At 48.1% G+C, this 9,062-nt stretch overlaps 1 protein-coding gene across 1 annotated transcript in view; it reads left to right on the top strand.

The window, feature by feature from the left end:
* The first annotated feature begins 895 nt into the window (after positions 1-895).
* INSC (INSC spindle orientation adaptor protein) overlaps positions 896-9,062 on the top strand; it is a 132,622-nt gene continuing 124,455 nt past the window's right edge. Inside the window, exon 1 of the mRNA XM_081541556.1 lies at positions 896-1,107. The gene's annotated coding sequence lies outside the window, so the exon portion shown is untranslated. The remainder of the gene's footprint in view (positions 1,108-9,062) is intronic.

Below are 9,062 nucleotides of genomic sequence, written 5' to 3'. Positions count from 1 at the left end.
AGCCAGGGCCTGAAAAAGGGAACAGGGGTATTAGCATCAAGGAAGAGAGACTGAGATGGGACCTTGGTATGGTCATTGTGTCATGGAGACAGAGCTGGTTTTCCTGTCCTTGAACACAAAAGTGTGAGCATATTGACATATTGCATATGAGGGATTTAGGTTAGACGCCAAGGAGCACTTCCTACCAATAAATGGTTCAAAGTTGGGAACAGTGCCCTGAGGAGGCTAGGGTCTGCTGTTCTTTGGTGACCCCCACTCCCCTCCAGAGTGGGTAGAGGCCCTGGAGGATTCATGACAGGATGGAGAGAGTTGGATGGAATGACTTTGCAGCTTCCTTTCAGTTCAAGAATGCGACATTCCTGAGCTTTTGGGTAGGAATCAGCCTTCTTTCTAGACTTAGCCATCTGACACTAGGTCTGGAGGGGAAGTCTGACGTGTCCCCAAGTTAAAAGGAGCCTGTGCAACCATCTTCTGTCCTTTTTGGCAGGTCGGCAAGCTTAGGGGAGTGACTTAGTTTCCAAAGGGAAGCACCTGCGGTAAATAAACCAAGTGGCCTTCCAGGCATCTGGGGGGCTGGTCAAAGTTCAGAGCTCCCTCCGCAGAGCGTGTGAACCGCACCCAAACCCCTCCTCGTTTTGTTTCAGCTCCAATGCATTCCTTTTCCTCTCCAGATGTTGGCATGTGGGGCACATGTGGGCACCCCCCACCCTCCTCCAGACGGCACCGAGGCTCCCGGGTGCTTACCCGCTCTGACTCGGCCCCGGCCCCGGGTGAGCCAGGTCTCTAATTAGACCTGACCGCGTCCCCATTCCAGCGCGCGCCACAGCCCAGAGCGCGAGGTTTGCGCTGCCAGGGGCCCAAAATAGCCTCGGGCCGGCCGAGACTACGCGGGACAGGGGCTTGGCAGCGAGCGCGCTGTTGCCGGAGGTCCTGCGGCGGCGGCCCGGGGCGCGGGCGGGGGCAGAGCGGGGCGGGGGCGCGGGGCCGCGGGCGGCCCTCGGGCTGGGCCACCGGGTGGGTCACTCGCTCGCAGGCTCCGGAGCCCCAGCTGCGCCTCCGCCGCCGGCCTGGCCGCCGCTCACACGCGCTCTCGCTCGCTCAGAGTCAGTAAGTAGACGGCGCTCCTCGGGTGGATTCTGTGCCCAGCCTGGTCGGCACAGAGACTTCTTGTGATTATTTGGATAGTATGTGTCGGTGTGTCAGTGTGAGTGCTCGTGAGTGCGCGCGAGCTCCAGAGGGAGGGAGTGTGTCTGGGCCGGCATGTGAGCATATGGAAGTTTCTAGCATGAGTCCTTCGGTGTGAACGGTGTGAACGTGGGTGACAGGGTGTGCCACTCTGTGCTTGGTGGCCTTATGTGTGCGTGGACCTGGAGTGTGTCCGCAGGTGGCACACGCTGTCCTGTGTGGACTGGGTCAATATTCTTGGAAGTGCAGGCTCAAGTGTGTGTGGCAGGCAGGCTCCACGGGGCTGAGCGAATATGTGGATGGCTGGATGCCTGTGAGTGAGCAGATGAAGGCAGGGGCCGGAGGATAAGGAGTGTTATTTGAACTCAGACTTTCTCGGGTGATCCGACTTGTTCCCAGCTGGGGTGTCTTCTCTGTGGGTCACGCGGCTTTGGTTTCTTAGGACTCTGAGCAGGGCAGGAGCTCAGCACCAACACCGGAGAGAATGAGGTTCCAAGCCAGCTGTGGAGACAGCCCCACGGTCACCTCGGAAGGAGGCAGGAGGACCAGGGCATGAGCAGACCACTCACCTGCAAACACTCACAAGGCAGCCAAGTGCTCACAGCTGCTCATGTGCGCATACCTTCCTGCCACTCACACCACTCTCATATGTGCTACATCTCAGGACAGCCATGCGAACACTCATGTGCTTTCAGCATGTACACCTAGCAATAGTGACACATATCCAACAGGTACCTCCATGTGTAAAACACAGGTGTGCAAACTGGGTCATCCCAGTCTCAGCCTCTAAGGTCCCTTTAACCTCCATGTGGTACCTTGGACAAGTCTAAGAAACAGAGTAGGAAATGTCTTAAGTCAGGGGCTTTGGCTGGGAGGTGAGGGCAGATGCTGATACAGTGCCTTCAGAGTATCCCATTTGATCTGGAACTCAGGTTGCTCTTGGAACAGTCTTAACCTCTTAAGAGGTGAAAAGGACCATCTGGCAAGGCAAACAGGGTCAGTCTGGGGTGTGAGGCAAAACTCAGCACCTTTAATTCGCTCCAGGCTCCAGTTTATTCTCTGGATTTCCCCTGCAGCAGAAAAGCAGTGAGCCTTCTATGGGTTGGGCCCAGGCAGTCATTTGACAGGGAGGAGAAGTGAGTTCAACTCTACTGATTCCTTCTCTATTTTGGTTTTAGTCAACCCTGTTTTGAGTCTTCTATCTGCAGATGAGGCTGGAAGAGAGGGCCTCACTTTGCTTCTTCCCAGTGGTTGTCTCTTTTCTTAACGGAATCTGGTTGTCCCTGACCCATTCTCCACCTGGGGACTACTGGGGCCACACTCACTAGTGTGAGTAGATGGGAGAGTAGGTGCTCCCAAATAGCAGCTGGCTGTTGCTGCTGTTATCATGGCGTCTAGACCACTCCCATCCTGACTGTTCTCCTGTGGACAGGCCTCAGTGAGGTGCCCTCACTAAATGTGCTCCTTCCGTTGGGAAGTTAGAAAGATGACACTGACTTTCTCTTTCTTAGTGTTTATGGTTTGGTCTAAGGAGTGCCTGAGTTCTCATCCCACCAGCTTCTCTTATGCAGGGGAGGAGATGGGCTTCAGCCATTTCCTGAGGATGTGCTGGAACCTAGCTTTCCCCGGCCTGGTCCTCCACCTGACCCTGGGGGATGGTTTAATACGGGAAGGCTGTGGTCAGTTGGGCAGCCTTTTGCAGAGTGAAGCTGATGGGGAAGGAGGTCTGTGTGCCTTCCCTAGCCTTCTTGTTTGCGGGGGTGGGGGGGTCCCTAGCCACCTAAAACTCAGGAAAAGACTCTGGAAAACTGGGGTACCCACCATGAGTCCTAGGCTGGTTCCCCAGTTTTTAATTCATCAGATACACACACCTAACAATCAGAATTTTAGAGCAACAATTGGGACTCACAGGGCATCAAGGCAGCCCTATTAATTTAACGTAGTTCCAACTTAAAGAAGAGAACTCAGACAACTGCAAAAATGGTAATAGTAACAACTGCTATTTGTTGAATCTATAATGCATGCTTCATTTCATTTACTTTTCACAACAACCTTATTAGGTTAACAGTTCCCTCCCTTCTTGGTTTCTCTAACAAGGAAATTGAGGCTTAGAGTGCTCAACAGATTTCTACAGGTCTGTGTGACTCCTGAGCTCATGACATAACCTGTATGTTTCCCTTCTTACACTGGCTGCCAGGAAGCTCTTAGTGCATCATATTTGCTTCATCCTAGTAAATGTATTCATTGGAACCCTGGCTTTGACTTTTAATTTCTGCTTTAATAACTTTATAGTACACCCATCTTTAACTGTAAACTTCTACATCCTTTGTAGAGAGAGATCAGAATAAATAAATGAACGATCAACAATTAAGCATTTTATTAGTCTCTGAGGATGAGAACCACTCTGCATAGGGTTTTGGGGGACATCTCCAATTTCAAATATTTCATCTGGCTTTCAAACCATATGTTTCAATTTTGGCTTCTATATTTTTGGTCTCTGATTTGTGACCATGTCTTGAGGCTTTTCTTCCTAGTGGCTCTGGGAGAAAATGCCCATGTCTGTGCTGGCTCAGACAATGGGGATTGTTGCGAATGAATTGGGCCATTGATAAAGTTCCCCTCCTTTGACTGCTTCAGCTGCCAGCTTCTCCCTGTCTCAAAAGCATGAGTGTCTGGGTGCCCAAAGGAGTTTGACCTCTGCCCTCTGCCCCGCCCTGGCTCCATGGCCACCCCTTCCTTATGTGATCCCGCCTAAGCCCTGGGCCCTGCTGGGAGGTCTGTGTCTCTTGGACCTGAACTCTGCCTCCCTCAGTGTGGATCACATGGTCTCTGATCAGGGATGGCGTTTCTGGAGCCAGAGCTCAGTATGAGGAATGTGGGCTTTGGAGTGTGGAACACACAAAAGGCCCCTCTGTCCCCTTCCCTAGACCTGGGAGACCACAGACTAGTGCTCACTTATTTTTCTTTTTCCCCATGAGGGGCTCTCATGTCTGCCACATGGTCAGAAAGTCATTTGTCACCTCTTATCTGCAAGAGAAGTGTGCCACCAGAGTCATCTGAAGGCAGGGCAGGGCTCCAGCCATATTGTAAAGTTGGCAAAACCCCTAACTAATTTACTGTAAGACTGATTCTTTTAGCCTACCTGAAACTATTGGTATTTGGAAAGGGGAGGAGTGGGAGTTGAGGCTTAGCACTAGAGATTACGGAGAAGGGTGCAACAGAGGATGAGATGGTTGGATGGCATCACTGACTCCATGGACATGAGTTTGAGCAAACTCAGGGAGATAGTGATGGACAGAGAAGCCTGGTGTGCGCCGCTGTTCGCGGGTTCGCAAAGAGTCAGAACAACAACAACAGCAGAAATTACTCAATAGGACTCCGGTGGTGGGCTTTAAGGCTTTGTGTTGAGCTCTTGCTTCTCAATATGCATTAAATCACCTGACACTGGCATCTGTTTCCCACATTCAAGGTGAAGTCTCCCAGAGGCACTTGGTTATAAAGGAGAGGAGCAGTTGCTGGCCTGGGGCTCTAGGAAGTGCTGGGTGGTGTGCTGGTGGGTTGAGGTGGGTGAGGGGTTTGTTCCTTCCCCAGGAAATGCCGCCTCAAAAAGGTAAGACTTGATTACATCTCTACTGGGGATTTAATCTGAACTTTAAACTAAAACAGATTTAAAATCCAGTAAGAGAGCCTCAGATGAGGCAGTCAGGACTTCTGTGGGAGAAGGCTTGTTCAGTTACTCACATTCTTCAGTAAATCTACGAAGGGTCAACTCCCTTGTTAGGTTCTTTGCATCTTTTGTTTCAGGAAACTGCCACAGGGAGACTGAAGCGCAGCAAGGTTAAATGATTAGCCCGAGGGTAGAACCAGCAGAAGTTCCATCCCAGGTCTGTCTGATGCCAGAGACTGTGGTGAAGACTCTGTGGTCTGTGGCCCTTGGACCGCTTCCCAGCTCAAAGACCCTGGAAGCAAGCAAGTCCGGGCCTTTGGGCCTACTGGGGGAGAGCTGAAGGCTTGCCTTCTCTGGCTCTAGGACCTGAATATCATTGGTGTCATTAACCTTCCCGGCCTCAGATGGGGATTGCTGCTGTGTGGGAAGCAGGGGTGGTGGGGGGAAGGCCTCCCAGGAGGGTGGGGAACCCCCTGCCAACCCCACCACCTCCCTGCCAACCACTCCCTCAGGGTGGGCTCCTGCAGCTTCACTTCTTCCCTGGAGCAATTTCTGTCCTGGGAACCGAGCCTCCACCCAGATACTGTGATCCAGCCAGCCCAGTCTCCCCTCTTCCAGCTGCATGGTGCCCTCAGTGCCAAGCTCTGGGGGAGTCCTGAATTCTCTGAGGACGTTTCTGGGCATACCAGACCTCATTCGGCGTGAGGCAGCGTCTGTAGGCGTCAGCAGCTTGGCTGGGTAATTGTGTATAGTGTTCACTTTCTGCTGGAGAAATGGAGGTTTTGTCTTACAAACCAAATATCCTGGGTTTGGAAACCATGTGAAATGCATGTCGTCTGGAGGTGTGGGCTGCATTGTGGGTCTGTGTGTGGTGCTGGTTTAAAAGACATGATCAACGGACAGAACATTTGACTTGGTGCCGCTTGTTGCCTCTGATGGAGGGTCAGAGGTGGGCTGCATATGCCAGCAATGTGCAGAGAAAAAGAGCATGGGTTTTGCTGTCAGATCTGACTTGGAGCCCGTTTTCGAGTCTGTAAGAAGGGGTTCCTTATAACGCAATGGTGATGCTAGAACTGGAAAGTTTATTAAAGTATGGTGTCCGGCATAGAACAGGTGAACTATAAATGGCATATTCTTCCTTCTTGTCCCACTTTCCTCCTGGAAAAGAACACTAGGCTGATGGCAAGAGGTCCAGATTCCAGCTCTAGCCAAGCATCTGGGTACATTGTCTTATCTCACCTTCACCGGGCCTCACTTTCCTCATGTGTAAAAACTAAAAAGAACTAATTTTTCTTGTTCTTCTGTATTTTTTTTGAGGATTGTGAAAGAGATTGAAGTCAGAAGCTGTCTTGGAAGATGCAGAAAAATTTGTCATTATTGTTCTTGTATCCATGCTGCAGTATTAACTGAGATCCTGTGATGTGCTTGGATCCATGCAGAGCACTGCGCATGCGGGTGTGAGGAGTTTCCTGTTCCTCAAGTGGCAAGACAGGCTTGTGAACAGTGACAGGCTTCTCTGTGGGACAGGATCATGGCAGGTACTGGTGTATCAGAAGAGGAAGTGTCTGTCACCCCCAACTGAGCCAATCAGGGAGGCCTTCCATGAGGTGAGAATTCCTGGTCTGGATCCGGAAAGATGACGGGAAGATTCCACAAGGCTAAGAGGAGGGCCAAGAGACCAGCATAGGCTAAGGCACAGAAGCCTTGTCTTGTGTGGTAAAGCTCAGGGGATTTTAGGCAGTGAGGGTACTGGCTAGTAGTGATGAGAGAGAGAGAGAGAGAGAGAGAGAGAGTGTCAGGGCTGGCTGACTGTACTGAAGTGTTTGGATTTTTATCATGACAGTTATGAGGTACTTTAAGCACGGAGAGGGTCATGGTTGGACATGGGCTCACTCATTCATTCAGCAAATATAAAAACAATTTTACATCACCTTTAATTTTAATATATCAAAGTAGTGAAAATTTGCAAGACTGATAAAAAAAGATCCTTTATCTGCATCCTTTAATCAAGTACAAGACACTGCATTTACTTCATTTTTTCCTCCTTTCTCTCTCTAATAATATAAAATATGTTATTTTACTATTTATGTATATTTCAACTGGGGATTTCCCAGGTGGCTCAGTGGTAAAGAAAATGTCTGCCAATGCAGGAAATACAGGAGACAAGGGTTCCATGCCTGAGTAGGGAAGATCCCCTGGAGGAGGAAATGGGAACTTGCTTCAGTATTTTTGCCTAAGAAATCCTGTGGACAGAGGAGCCTGGCGGGCTACAGTCCATGGTGTCACAAAGGAATCAGACATGACTGAGAAACTAAGCATACATATTTAAATTATCTGTATAATTTATACTTTATTGTTCATTTATTATAATGATGTATATTTATGGTTTTATCATTTATATGTATATATGAATACATATAACATATTCATATTTCTGATCAATTTGAGTAAATTGAAGACATGGTGCCTCTTTGCCCATAAATACTTAAGTGTGTATTTCATTTAAAAAAGGATATTCTCTGACCACAACATGTCCTAATAATGTCTCTATAGCTCTCCTGTCTTCCTTGCCCCGTTCAGGGTCCAATCTATAGACTGCATTTAGTTGTCATGTTTCCTTAGTCTCTTTTAATTTTGAGTCTCCTTTATCTTTCTTGATATTTGCGTTTTTGAATGGCACAGGCCAATTGTTATGTTGAGTATCCCTCCATTTGGACTTATCTAATGGTTTTCCATGACTGGATTCAAGCTATGCATGTTGAGCAGGATACCACTGAAGTAAGGTTAGCATACCAGCAAGCACAGGCTGTGGGGACTGTCCCAGTACTGATGATGGGAGCTTTCGTCACTTGCTTGAGGTGATGTTCACCAGTTTCTTCACTGTGCAGTTACTGCTTTTCCCTTTGTAATTAATAAGTAACTTAGGGAGAGATATTTTAAGATTATGTAAATATCCTGTTCCATATCAAATGTTTAGTCACTAATTTCATCATCATTGATACGCTTGAATCCGTCATTTCTTCTATACTAGTTGGCATTTTACTATAGGAAAAATCTTTCCCTTCTCCCTTTCTTTCTTTCTCTCCCCTTCCTTTCTTCTTTCTATCATTACTATGAACTCATAGATTCTTAATTTATTCAATGGGTTAATAAATTTGTGTATTTTATTTTGATGTGCAAATTGTCCCAGATTTGATCAGTGGGAGGCTCTGCAAATTGGCTCCTGTTTCTTTTGAATTTCCCCCATCATTCTCTGAGCACTTGCTTACTGTTGCTCTGGAAGGATGTTCCGGGCTCATCTTGTTCTTTCCTTGCTCCAGCCCTGAAATTAGTCATTTCTCCAGGGAGTCCCGGATCCTTTTAGTGGAGAATGGTATTTAGAAACCAAGACCCGGGGCTGCATGTGCTCCCTGTTACTCGTGTGTTGTTGTTGCTTTTATGCCCTCTTAGCAAACAGAGCTAGGGTGTATAGTTATAATAAAAAATAAAACAGATTGTTATGTATTTTTAGAAAGAAAAACCCCAAGTGATTGAGAGAGAGTGAGTGAGAAGGTAGGGGTGCTTTAGATGACTTTCCCATCCCAGGGGATTGAAACCGCATCTCCTCTGTCTCCTGAATTGTAGGCAGACTCTCTATCCACTGAGCCATTGGAGAAGCCCTAATAAAAAATAAAACAAATTATTATATATTTTTAGAAAGAAAAAAACGTGAGAGACTGAAATAGAGAATGAGAGGGTAGTATTGCTTTAGAAGGGTAGTCAGGGAGGGACTCTTTGAGGAAGAAGGCAGTATTTAGAAAGACCTACAGTGTGGAATGGATGGATTGGAAGGAGAGAGAGCTGGGGGATTGTTTTATTTATCCAGGCAATAATTATGAGGACCTGAAATAAGTCAGGGTAGAGGGAAGGTAGAATCAGGTAACTGGTTGAATGCAGAAGGTGAGGGAGGTGAAGGAGGGAGGTTGACATTTCCAAGACCTCACAAACTGAGCGTGTGCAAAATGGAATTTGTGCATTCTTGTTCGACACTGTCCTATTCATATGTGGTCCTCTTCGGGACTGAATGACTTTCACTTCACTTCCGGTATCTCAGATCTTACTGAATGGCTCCTTCATCTATACATCTGCGCGTGTAAGAGAGAGCTGGCAGTCGTCTTCAATACGTTTCTCTTTTAAAGCTCATATCCAGTCCACCACCAAGTCTGTTGGT

The sequence above is a fragment of the Giraffa tippelskirchi genome, chromosome 11, assembly GCF_054371585.1.
Source record: "Giraffa tippelskirchi isolate mGirTip1 chromosome 11, T2T-mGirTip1v1.2.pri, whole genome shotgun sequence".
NCBI classification, from domain to species: domain Eukaryota; kingdom Metazoa; phylum Chordata; class Mammalia; order Artiodactyla; family Giraffidae; genus Giraffa; species Giraffa tippelskirchi.
This window is presented reverse-complemented; position numbering and strand designations above follow the sequence as displayed.